The sequence below is a fragment of the Protopterus annectens genome, chromosome 11.part0, assembly GCF_019279795.1.
Source record: "Protopterus annectens isolate FY-2018-M chromosome 11.part0, PAN1.0, whole genome shotgun sequence".
In the NCBI taxonomy this organism is placed as follows: Eukaryota; Metazoa; Chordata; order Ceratodontiformes; family Protopteridae; genus Protopterus; species Protopterus annectens.
In genome coordinates this window covers 785,144,137-785,158,125 of record NC_056745.1, presented here as the reverse complement: position 1 = coordinate 785,158,125, position 13,989 = coordinate 785,144,137, and the positions used below count along the sequence as shown (strand labels likewise).

The window sequence follows — 13,989 nt, the reverse complement described above, 5'->3', positions numbered from 1 at the left end:
AAGGCTTTGGTTAGGACAAGGTTGGGACTGTGCACTGTCTTCCCCTTGTCCATGGCTATGGTGACTGTTTTGAATACATTGATCATGTTTAACAGCCGTGATCTCCCTTTGACAAAAGCAAACTGTGTGGTATGCAGCGTTTGGAGGTTGTCAATGTCCTTATGTATACAGTCGATGATAACGCATTCCATAGCCATGCAGATCAGGGTAGTTAGGCTGATGGGTCTATAATTGCCTGGGACAGTGGATGCTCCACTTTTGTGTAGAGGATGACAGTGGCTGTCCTCCGTGCAGCTGGGATGAAGCCAGTGCAGAGGCTGTGGTTGAATTGGGTGTCTAATGGAGCTGAGAGCATTTCTGAGTTCATGTAGGATACAGGCAGGGATGTTACCAGGTCCCATGGAGATTTTATTTTCTGCCTTTGAGAGTACATTAAGGACCTTCTCCATGGTGATGAGGGGAGGAGGGCAGGTGCTGGAGATGTCCTGATGTAGTGATGGGGGGACAGGGGTGACATTTACACTGAACCTGTCTACCAGCAGGTTGGCTATATCTATGATGTTTGTGTATGTAATATTATTGATCACCAGTTTAGAGCAGATGTGGGTGTTGCCTTTGAAATTATGGGCATATGTGAAAAAGACCTTATGATTGTCTCTAGTAGATGTGGCCAATCTGGACTCAAAGTTTGGTTTGGAGGATTTCACTAATGCTCTTATATGCTTGTTTAGGTAAGGAGAGATTGCTTTCAAATGGGCACCTGCACCTTCCTGGTCCTGGACAGCACTTTTTTGTTTTGTTATAGAGTGTATTTATTGCAGATGTCCTTCAGACAGGTTTAATCTTCCTTGCAGAGGATGATTTAGTCTTGTCAGGTATTCCTGATTCCATGCATCTATATAAATGTTCATACAGTAATTTGGTATAGTTCTGGATACTGGTGCAAGTTCCTATTGAGGGGGAGGGGATAGTGAAGCTGTTTATACCATCCCTTAGGAGGCTGTAATCAGATTTGGAAACATTTTTTGTTTGACCCAAGCTAGAGGGGGATCGCAGGAGACAGTGACCACAAACATGACCACTTTATGGTCTGATCATACAAGGGAGGATGATACTGCAGGGATCCTCCATTGGTTACTCATGTTGATTAATACCAAGTCTTGGATATTATCACCTCTTGTGGGGGTATTGACAAGCTGTTCCAAAGCATTTGCACTGACAAACTTGCGGAATCTCTGGGTATTTGTGTTATGGCATGAGTACTACTTCCAGTCTATGTTTGTGTAGTTAAAGCCACCCAGGATTAGGGTAAAGGGTTGAATCTGGATAGATTTAAAGATATCTAGATAGCCAGTTTTGGCATCTTGGTTCAGATTTGGTGGCCAGTAGCTAGCTATGATCTGTATAGGGGTCTTGTTAATGTGTAACTGCACCTGGAGTGTCTCCTTTGTGTCATACAGTTTGACCAGCCTGGAGGTGTGTATGTTTTTAATATATATTGAAACTCTGCCTCCTTTAGCTTTACTACCCACAGTTTTGGGTCTGAATGCATGATAGGATGAGTAACCAAGTATGGCTGGGGTGTTCCCACAGCTCTGAACTAGGTTTCTGTGACTGCACAGATGTCAGCATTTTACATGGTTAAGACTGTTTACAATGAGTGCAGTTTCACATTTAGACTCTTAGCATTTAGCAGCATGACCTTTAATTTGGGTTTAGTTGCAATTGTTATATTGGTAGATTTAACCTCATCACTTTCCTGCCAGTATTCCCACCCTTAAATAAGGCCATATCCCCACCCTTTGCTGTCATTGGGCCACTTTCATATATGCTGAGCAAAGTTGAGCTGTGCACAAACCCGATAAGCTGAACTGAGCAGTGCTTAAGGTGTCAAATGCTGAACAGTGTTTAGCAGTGTGCAAATCCACTTAGCTGAGATGAATACTACTTAGAATGGGATGGCTTAGCAATGTTCAAGCCAGCTAAGCAGAGCTGAGCACTGCTAAGTATTACTCAGACAGGTCCTGTTTAAGCATTGCTTAGCTTGGCTTAGCAGTGCTTAGTAAAACTGAAATAAGGGCAAACAAAAGTTTCCATTTAAATAAGAAGTCAGAATTGAATATTAATTACTCATTACTGATAGATTATTATTAAGTGTATATATTTTACTTAAGCAATAACCGACAATGTCAGTGTGGTATATTAAGATTTACCCACAGTTGTTGTGGTTTAATCATGAGGAGGAAGCCCGAGTAATTAAATAAAGGCAACTGTGGGTAAATCTCAATATACCGCAACCACTGGGTCAGTTATTGTTATTATGCAATGACATTATTTAAGAGAAAATATTCACTTTTCTTAAATAAATGTCTTTCTATACCAGCACGGTGCTGTCCTTCCACATTTTTCCAGTATCTGGGAGCTTTTCCTGAGATAATGCACATGCACATGGGACTTGCATTTCCACACATACCCAGTACTTCAGTGATTTTCAAAGGAAGCAATGCAGAAAAGAAGATCTCCGTTGCTCCATTTTTGTTTTCTATTTCTTTTTATTTTATATACAAAAATAAATTGTTGTACAGTTTAGGGGTAGGACAGAGAGCGAATGGAGGAAATACAAGGAATATCAGGTACACGTACTTGATTTTCCTAGTATTTTCTCCATCCTGTCTCTCTGTTATGTTCTGAGTCTGGATTATTATTATTTTTTTTTCTGTTGTTGTTAAGAAAAAAGAACACTTTTAAAATTACAGTATATAGCAATGGAATACAATTGGACCAACCAAACCTTTTTCCATTGGTATATGTTAGGATTTACAATGGGCACGTTGATTGGGCTGAACAATCAGAATGCTTGTTTTGGAATATCAATGACTAGTCATTGTATAATTTACATGACCTCCCCCAATGTGCTTTTATTACATTATCTTGGGGTGTGACTGTACTGTATGGGTCACTTGTGTTTAAATGGGGGTTTTCACCTTATATCTCCACTGACACTGGGAATTTGCACCACCTACACTACCCTGGTTAAAAATATTAATTACTACATTATTAAATAAAGTAAAAAAAAATACAAAACTGGTTTCCCATGTAAAAACTAAATGTCGTGTTGTGGTAGTCAAACCGTGCACATACTACAGCTGAAATTTGTGGACAGCTCCGTTAGCTAACAAACAAAAACTGCACTGACAAAATGCTGTATGGCACTTTATAAATTAAAACCATGTCCACGGACACTGAAAAAAAGAAATAAAGTGAAATCAAGGCAGGGGTGTCACACACCCTCTGCACTGACAAAGTACCGTATGGCACTTTACAAATTAAAACAGTGTCCACAGACACTGAAAAAAAGAAATAAAGTGAAATCAATTTAGGGGGTGTGTGACAGTTAACTGTCACACACCCTCTGCACTGTCAATGTGCTGTACGGACCTTTACAAATTAAAACAGTGTCCATGGACACTGAAAAAAATAAATAAAATGAAATCAATGCAGGAGGTGTGTGAAAACTGTCACACACACCCTGCACTGACAAAGTGCTGTACGACACTTTACAAATTGAAACAGTGTCCACAGACACTGAAATAATTAACAGTATGTGAAAGCAATGCAGGGGGTATGTGACAGTTACTGTGACACACACCCTGCATTGTGAAAGTGCCATACTACATAACTAAATAAAATAAAATAAAATAGAACTGCTTTTTTCAAGTGAAAGTGTTGGGGTATTCAAACCATGCACCAATCACACACAAATCCATGAGTTTAACCACTAAGCTAACTAATTTTACAAATTTCACCTATACATTTCTATATAGCTTCTTCTATAGCTGAAATTTGAAAAGAAAATTGAAAACTGTCACACACTCCCTGCACTGACTTCACTTTATTTCTTTTTTTCAGTGTTCGTGAACACCGGTTTAATTTGTAAAGTGCCATAGGCCACTTTGTCAGTGCAGGGAGTGTGTGACAGTTAACTGTCACACACACCCTGCTTTGATTTCACTTTTTTAATTTTATTTCAGTGCCTGTGGACACTGTTTTACTTTGTAAAGTGCCGTACGGCACTTTGTCAGTGTCTGCTTTGATTTCACTTTTTTAATTTTATTTCAGTGCCTGTGGACACTGTTTTACTTTGTAAAGTGCCGTACGGCACTTTGTCAGTGTGTGGGGTGTGTGACAGTTAACCGTCACACACCCCCTGCCATTGATTTCACTTTATTTCTTTTTTCAGTGTCCGCAGACACTGGTTTAATTTGGCAGGGGGTGTGTGACAGTTAATTGTCACACACCCCTTGCATTGATTTCACTTTTTTAATTTTATTTCAGTGTCTGCGGACACTGTTTTACTATTATTAGTTGCTTTCAGTGTCGGCAGACACTGAAAGCATTTAAAAAGTGCCAGACAGAACTTTGAGAGTGTAGAGGGTGTGTTGGATCTGTGAGCACTGCTGCAACACACCCCCTGCACTCATTCAGTGTTCGTGTTCACAGATCCATCTCAGTAGTGCACCCTCATTAATATGAAAAGTGCGCTACTGCGAGGGGAATGCAGGCATGATACACTCCATGTAGGAATAACACTATTCCTACATGGAGTTTATTAAATCCTGGGGAGGAAGATTTTTAGCTCTTTCTTGAATCAATGTATATATTGCAACATATTGGCCATGATTCACTATATTTTATTGTGTAATATGCACTTGTCAGGGTGGATAGTGGATACCATTATTTATTTATTAATCTGTTTATTTTGTTCATTTTTAGGCATTGTGGCTTATGCTACTTATATTTTAGTTACTTTGTAGACACTCTGATTTTCCTGTTTGTAATCTTATTAGATATTTCCAGGATTTTACATACCGGCACTGTACTTCTGCTGTTGTAAAGGCCTACAAAAAACTTTACATATGTTCAGGAATATGTCTTTCTGACAGAAAACACACAGCTGCCTGATTTTTCCTATGTGTAACAGGTAGCTCATATACAGTTGAACTCCCATCTTCTTCAGCTCATATCTTCTTTCATTTTTTTCAGAGTATCTTGACATCCTCTGTTGCTTTATACTTCATTTTACGGTGCTAAATTATTTATGGACTACAGTGTCCTTTTTGTGAAATACTGTTCCTTAAAGAAGTGTCAACCCATTACTTGAACAGACTCCCTATTCATGTGAACTAGAGCTCTTTCTTAAGCCTGTTCAAACTCAAGTTTGGACCAATAGATGGGAAATTGTAGATTCATCCTTGACTTGTCACCTCTGTCCCTTTGGACAAATGCAGTTTGTAGATACCCTAAGTCACAGACATATTCCAAAGCTATTCTAGCCCATGGGCACTGATAATGGGAAATTTGGAGCATGAATGGTTAGTTTGCAAAGGACTCTAGGGCCTACTAACCCACTATGGTCCCATGATCTTTACTATCTTCATTCAGGGTTATTTCTATGCCATTTCCTAAACATTCTATTCACTCCCACTGCTTGCTCACTAGGTTGTTAGATTGTTTAAATTTCTTTTTTCTTTATGAATAAGCAACAGCATCATTTTTTACAAGTTCCATCTTATTACAAGTGTTCAGGCTTGCTTGTTCCCATACAACTATTTAAAATGGGTAGTGCTCTCTAAGTGCACACTTTAAGAGCTGTGTATTAACTGGAGGACTTATAGGCACTGAGAAGTCCACCTCCTAGTGCTCTGTGCACCCTGGAATATTGTTGGACTATTCCAATCTGCATTCACTCTGCTGCATGGTAATTTTAACCACAGAGTCCCTTTAGTCTTGTAAATTCCCCACATAGACTGAATACTATCTGTCTAGCAAGCATGGTGCATTTTAGGATGTTTTATTCATTTATCTGATTATGTTTAATGATCTCAGAGATACTGAGTCTAGTATTTTTTAAATCTCACTCTAATAGTAACAAGTAACATATCATCTTGAACAGAATGCAATTTAACACTACTAAAAATGTTTTTTGAAAGGGTTCATAAACCACTCACATCCTCAATATGAATGAACAGTAATCAATAACAAAGTTAGATGAGATGGAACATTTAGATAAATCATGGTGGGGAATGGAAAGTCTTGGATTAATCAGAGAATCATGATATAACCACTGCTTACTGGTCAACAAAATTTAAATATCATCAACTTAGTAAATCTAGGAATCCCAGTACCTCAAATGATTATTATTATTTTAAAAAGCAAGTTATTGAAAAACATTATTTTCAATACTTTCCCATTCATGGGTTTTAGTGGCAATCTTATAACACAATGGTTTTGAAGAATCGTGAATGCTATTATCTTGTACTGGAAGTCTGTGTTTCAAATGTACTAATCAAATATTGGTTCTATATACTGCAAGAGAAGTCTTTTGTTTTATTATGAGTGGTAATTTGTTCCAAGTTTTATTTTTAGCAATTAGAGTTATAAGTCTGTATAGTTAGTTCTGTTATATATGTACATTTGAAAAATCATGTTAGGAGATCATTTGCTGGTAGTTACTATTGTGTATTCTATGTGCAAATTTTAACAGAATTAGTTTTGACGTAGCTTCATATGCTAAGCATGTGTCCTAATCAAGTCTAAGGAATATAGGCAACCAAATCAATTCCTCTGTAAATATGTTATTGTAGCAAGAACATTTCTGCTTAAATCACTGTGATGTATTTTTGCAATCAAGCTGGATATAATTGTAATCACTGAATTGTATTTATTGGTTTATTTTGGTAACCACAAATCCGAATCTGTAGTTATATTTGAGTAAAGTAAACTAAAGAAGAATGGAAAATTAATGATGTCTGAAGTCTCTACTAGGTACCTCAGTAGGCTTAGATAGGAAACCTTTTGAATTCTCTTATTCTTCTTATTCATCCAGTTAATTACCTAATGAAATACACAAATGGTAATGCTGAGTTGAATGAGTTTATCTGTAATGCATTTAATGAGAGGCAGTGCCAATCACATTTATATCATTTAAGTCTGCAGCATGTATGATTAGGGTTACCACCTGTCCCACTTTGCGAGGGACAGTCCCTCTTTGGGCAGTTGTGTTCTGTGAAACAATTCTAAAAATGGCAAATGTCCTGAGATTTTAGGACCAAATTATTTCCTACATTTTATGTAATAGTTGCATAAAACAGTTATTCCGTATCTGAAACACCTAAATGTTAAAAGAAACAGAATATGCAACTAAAATTCTACAAGAATAAGCTTTTATTTAGGCAAAAAAGTGAAGTTCTGTCCTTTGTACTGGCCATGGGTATGTTTTGGCCTGCAAAATCTGAAGTTTGTACCAAAAATGTCCCAGTTTGGGCGCTTGAAAAGGTGGCAACCCTATGTATGATCTGTATTTTCTCTAGTCTGGTGTTATTTAAAATATCGCTGCTTCTCTACTGTAAACTATATTGCTATATTATATTATGTTATATTATATATATATATATATATATATATATATATATTTTTTTTTTTTTTTTTCAAATCTAGGTGCTTAGGATTTCCCTCTCTCATCCCCCCTTGGCTGACCTGGTGTGACTTTGTCTGAACTCTACAGTTCCCTAAAAAACGGTGTCTACAGGACTGCAATCAGTTGTTTTCAACATTTAAACAGACTGAACTCTACAGTTCCCTACAAAATGGTGTCTACAGGTCTGCAATCAGTTGTTTTCAACATTTAAACAGACTGAACTCTACAGTTCCCTACAAAACGGTGTCTACAGGACTGCAATCAGTTGTTTTCAACATTTAAACAGACTGAACTCTACAGTTCCCTACAAAACGGTGTCTACAGGACTGCAATCAGTTGTTTTCAACATTTAAACAGACTGAACACTACAGTTCCCTACAAAATGGTGTCTACAGGACAGCAATCAGTTGTTTTCAACATTTAAACAGACTGAACTCTACAGTTCCCTACAAAACGGTGTCTACAGGACTGCAATCAGTTGTTTTCAAAATTTAAACAGACTGAAGTCTACAGTTCCCTACAAAATGGTGTCTACAGGACTGCAATCAGTTGTTTTCAACATTTAAACAGACTGAACTCTACAGTTCCCTGCAAAACGGTGTCTACAGGACTGCAATCAGTTGTTTTCAACATTTAAACAGACTGAACTCTACAGTTCCCTACAAAACGGTGTCTACAGGACTGCAATCAGTTGTTTTCAACATTTAAACAGACTGAACTCTACAGTTCCCTACAAAACGGTGTCTACAGGACTGCAATCAGTTGTTTTCAACATTTAAACAGACTGAACTCTACAGTTCCCTACAAAACGGTGTCTACAGGACTGCAATCAGTTGTTTTCAACATTTAAATAGACTGAACTCTACAGTTCCCTACAAAACGGTGTCTACAGGACTGCAATCAGTTGTTTTCAACTTTAAACAGAGTAGGTTACACAAAAAAGCATTTGTTAAGCTTTCACTTACAGTGCTTTGTAATTAAGCAGGTCACCATATTGGTCAGCCATAGGGCTCTTTGTTTCTACTTGAGTGGTTGCTTCCTTCCCCTGTAACTGCAGTAAATTGACTCTTACATTAGAGCTGTAATACTTACCTTATACCTTTAGGACACCTTAGGAAACCTTGTAAACTGCAATAGCCTGACATTTGAACAAGCAACCCTTGTAAAAATTCCCAAACTTGTATACTGTTGGTATGTCTTTCCTGCTAAACATAAGTGAAATTACAGTGCTGAGTGCAAGTAACATTGAAGTACTGAGTGCAAATAACACAGTGCTGAGTGCAGATTTCAACTTATCTCTGGTGTGGTGTCTTGGGTCAATCAGGGTACAAACTGTAACCACTCCCACTGCCCTCTCTTTTCCCACACCCCCCTCTTTCTTCAAACAGGTTAAACTGCTGCAGTTCAGTACAGGCATCATTTTCAAATCTAGGTGCTTAGGATTTCCCTCTCTCTTCCCCCCTTGGCTGACCTGGTGTGACTTTGTGTACGTTTCTTCATTGTATGGATCTTTTACTGTTTTTTGTGTAACTGAATGACCTGCTGCTAAATTCTGATTCTGCACAGACTTCTCTATTTTGTTTTTCAGAGGCTCTATAAGTAGCTAGTGACTTTACTGAATTTCTGTGGTAATATTTGTGTTTAAACTGAACCTGTACCTAGAGAAAGTGTATAATCAGAGCTACTCCTTGCTGCATGTGTTTTTTACTGTTTAAATTGCACACACACATTGAAGAAGTGCTTTTATGACTTGAATAACTTGGCTAGCTATACCTGAAGTGCTTTTACTGGCAATTTTCTAGTTGTACAATTGTGAATAATTGATTTAGTTTTTATGGTATTTCTTTAAAATCTGGCAAGTGTTTATTTACTGAATTGCTCTCTTGCTTAGGTTTCTTAGATATAAATCTTAGTTTGTTCAGAAGTATGCTACTTTACCCCCCCCCACCAAACATTTCTGAATGCATTATTATATAATAACTGCCTGCTGTTGTCTTCATGCTTATCCTAGAATTTCTGCTTTTCTCTTTTCCTAGCTGAACTCTACAGTTCCCCACAAAACGGTCTCTACAGGACTGCAATCAGTTGTTTTCAACATTTAAACAGAGTAGGTTACACAAAAAGCATTTGTTAAGCTTTCGCTTACATGCTTTGTAATTAAGCAGGTCACCATATTGGTCAGCCATAGGGCTCTTTGTTTCTACTTGAGTGGTTTCTTCCTACCCCTGTAACTGCAGTAAATTGACTCTTACATTAGAGCTGTAATACTTACCTTATAGCTTTAGGACACCTAAGGAAACCTTGTAAACTGCAATAGCCTGACATTTGAACAAGCAACCCTTGTAAAAATTCTCAAACTTGTATACTGTTGGTCTGTCTTTCCTGCTAAACATAAGTGAAATTACAGTGCTGAGTGCAAGTAACATTGAAGTACTGAGTGCAAATAACACAGTGCTGAGTGCAGATTTCAACTTATCTCTGGAGTGGTGTCTTGAGTCAATCAGGGTATTAACTGTAACCACTCCCACTGCCCTCTCTTTTCCCATACCCCCCTCTTTCCTCAAACAGGTTAAACTGCTACAATTTAGTACAGACATCATTTTCAAATCTAGGTGCTTAGGATTTCCCTCTCTCTTCCCCCCTTAGCTGACCTGGTGTGACTTTGTGTAAGTTTCTTCATTGTATGGATCTTTTACTGTTTTTTGTGTAACTGAATGACTTGCTGCTAAATTCTGATTGAGCACAGACTGCTCTATTTTGTTTTTAAGAGGCTCTATAAGTAGCTAGTGACTTTACTGAATTTCTGTGGTAATATTTGTGTTTAAACTGAACCTGTACCAAGAGAAAGTGTATAATCAGAGCTCCTCCTTGCTGCATGTGTTTTTTACAGTTTAAATTGCACACACACATTGAAGAAGTGCTTTTATGACTTGAATAACTTGGGCTAGCTTTACCTGAAGTGCTTTTACTGGTAATTTTCTAGTTGTACAATTGGGAATATTTGATTTAGTTTTTCTGGTATATCTTTAAAATCTGGCAAGTGTTTATTTACTGAATTGCACTATTGCTTAGGTTTCTTAGCTATAAATCTTAGTTTGTTCAGAAGTATGCTACTTTACCCCCCACCAAACCTTTCTGAATGCATTATTATATAATAACTGCCTGTTGTTGTCTTCATGCTCATCCTAGAATTTCTGCTTTTCTCTTTTCCTAGCTGAACTCTACAATTCCCTACAAAACGGTGTCTACAGGACTGCAATCAGTTGTTTTCAACACTTAAACAGAGTAGGTTACACAAAAAGCATTTGTTAAGCTTTCACTTACAGTGCTTTGTAATTAAGCAGGTCACCATATTGGTCAGCCATAGGGCTCTTTGTTTCTACTTGAGTGGTTGCTTCCTTCCCCTGTAACTGCAGTAAATTGACTCTTACATTAGAGCTGTAATACTTACCTTATACCTTTAGGACACCTTAGGAAACCTTGTAAACTGCAATAGCCTGACATTTGAACAAGCAACCCTTGTAAAAATTCCCAAACTTGTTTACTGTTGGTCTGTCTTTCCTGCTAAACATAAGTGAAATTACAGTGCTGAGTGCAAGTAACATTGAAGTACTGAGTGCAAATAACACAGTGCTGAGTGCAGATTTCAACTTATCTCTGGAGTGGTGTCTTGAGTCAATCAGGGTATTAACTGTAACCACTCCCACTGCCCTCTCTTTTCCCACACCCCCTCTATCCTCAAACAGGATAAACTGCTACAATTCAGTACAGACATCATTTTCAAATCTAGGTGCTTAGGATTTCCTTCTCTCTTCCCCCTTTGGCTGACCTGGTGTGACTTTGTGTAAGTTTCTTCATTGTATGGAACTTTTACTGTGTTTTGTGTAACTGAATGACCTGCTGCTAAATTCTGATTCTGCACAGACTGCTCTATTTTGTTTTTCAGTGGCTCTATAAGTAACTAGTGACTTTACTGAATTTCCGTGGTAATATTTGTGTTTAAACTGAACCTGTACCTAGAGAAAGTGTATAATCAGAGCTCCTCCTTGCTGCATGTGTTTTTTACTGTTTAAATTGCACACACACATTGAAGAAGTGCTTTTATGACTTGAATAACTTGGGCTAGCTATACCTGAAGTGCTTTTACTGGCAATTTTCTAGTTGTACAATTGTGAATAATTGATTTAGTTTTTCTGGTATAACTTTAAAATCTGGTAAGTGTTTATTTACTGAATTGCTCTCTTGTTTAGGATTCTTAGCTATAAATCTTAGTTTGTTCAAAAGTATGCTACTTTACCCCCCAACAAACCTTTCTGAATGCATTATTATATAATAACTGCCTGCTGTTGTCTTCGTGCTTATCCTAGAATTTCTGCTTTTCTCTTTTCCTAGCTGAACTCTACAGTTCCCTACAAAACGGTGTCAACAGGACTGCAATCAGTTGTTTTCAACATTTAAACAGAGTAAGTTACACTAAAAGCAGTTGTTAAGCTTTCACTTACAGTGCTTTGTAATTAAGCAGGTCACCATATTGGTCAGCCATAGGGCTCTTTGTTTCTACTTTAGTGGTTGCTTCCTTCTCCTGTATCTGCAGTAAATTTACTCTTACATTAGAGCTGTAATACTTACCTTATAGCTTTAGGACACCTTAGGAAACCTTGTAAACTGCAATAGCCTGACATTTCAACAAGCAACCCTTGTAAAAATTCCCAAACTTGTATACTGTTGGTCTGTCTTTCCTGCTAAGCATAAGTGAAATTCCAGTGCTGAGTGCAAGTAACATTGAAGTACTGAGTGCAAATAACACAGTGCTGAGTGCAGATTTCAACTTATCTATGGTGTGGTGTCTTGAGTCAATCAGGGTATTAACTGTAACCACTCCCACTGCCCTCTCTTTTCCCACACCCCCCTCTTTCCTCAAACAGGATAAACTGCTACAATTCAGTACAGGCATCATTTTCAAATCTAGGTGCTTAGGATTTCCCTCTCTCTTTCCCCCTTGGCTGACCTGGTGTGACTTTGTGTACGTTTCTTCATTGTATGGATCTTTTACTGTTTTTTGTGTAACTGAATGACCTGCTTCTAAATTCTGATTCTGCACAGACTGCTCTATTTTGTTTTTCAGTGGCTCTATAAGTAGCTAGTGACTATACTGAATTTCCGTGGTAATATTTGTGTTTAAACTGAACCTGTACCTAGAGAAAGTGTATAATCAGAGCTCCTCCTTGCTGCATGTGTTTTTTACTGTTTAAATTGCACACACACATTGAAGAAGTGCTTTTATGACTTGAATAACGTGGGCTAGCTATACCTTAAGTGCTTTTACTGGCAATTTTCTAGTTGTACAATTGTGAATAATTGATTTAGTTTTTCTGGTATATCTTTAAAATCTGGAAAGTGTTTATTTACTGAATTGCTCTCTTGCTTAGGTTTCTTAGCTATAAATCATTGTTTATTCAGAAGTATGCTACTTTACCCCCCACCAAACCTTTCTGAATGCATTATTATATATTATACCATGAGCCCCCCAAAACGTGCACGCTGATTGGCCAGCGTGCCCGTTGTAAATCGAGTTATACTAATGGAAAAAGGTCGGGTCGCCCGGACTTTTTTCCATTAGTATAACTCGTTTTTTTAAAACACTGTTCGCTATGTTAAATGGGTTTAACATAGCGAGACAGTTTAAAATAAGCCACGGAGATCTCCGTTGCTTGCTTTAAACCTGTCCCGCTATGTTAAACCCATTTAACATAGCGAGACAGTGTTTAAAAGCAACGGAGAAAGCAAGATCTCCGTTGCTTTTTAATCTCGCTATGTTAAATGAGTTTAACATAGCGAGACAGTTTTAAAATAAACGGACATCTCCGTTGCTTATTTTAACTGTCTCGCTATGTTAAACTCATTTAACATAGCGAGACATAAAAAGCAACAGAGATCTTGCTTTCTCTGTTGCTTTGCTCAACTCTGATGTACTGCGCAGGCGCAGTACATCAGAACTGCCGCGGATGCCAGACATCTGCGGAAGGGCAGTAAACAGGTATTATACTATGCCATTATTTAAGAAAAGTAATAGTTTCTTTTCTTAAATAATGTCAAGGTATAATAGCAATAACCCACTTCTGGGTGTGGGTAATGCTAAATTTACCCACGGTTGGCTTTGTTTGGTTCCTCCGGCTTCGCCCTCGGGACCAAACCACGCCAACCGTGGGTAAATTTAGCATTACCCACACCCAGGCGTGGGTTATTGCTATAATAACTGCCTGTTGTTGTCTTCATGCTTATCCTAGAATTTCTGCTTTTCTCTTTCTCTTTTCCTAGCTGAACTCTACAGTTCCCTAAAAAACGGTGTCTACAGGACTGCAATCAGTTGTTTTCAACATTTAAACAGAGTAGGTTACACAAAAAGCATTTGTTAAGCTTTCACTTACAGTGCTTTGTAATTAAGCAGGTCACCATATTGGTCAGCCATAGGGCTCTTTGTTTCTACTTGAGTGGTTGCTTCCTTCCCCTGT

The 13,989-nt window shown here is 37.9% G+C and overlaps 1 long non-coding RNA gene across 1 annotated transcript; it reads left to right on the top strand.

The window, feature by feature from the left end:
* Window positions 1-7,587: 7,587 nt before the first annotated feature.
* On the top strand, window positions 7,588-11,887 carry LOC122814840. The gene is made up of 3 exons (XR_006366908.1): window positions 7,588-7,659; window positions 9,551-9,584; window positions 11,870-11,887. It is a non-coding gene; the product is annotated as an uncharacterized LOC122814840 (long non-coding RNA).
* Window positions 11,888-13,989: the final 2,102 nt, after the last annotated feature.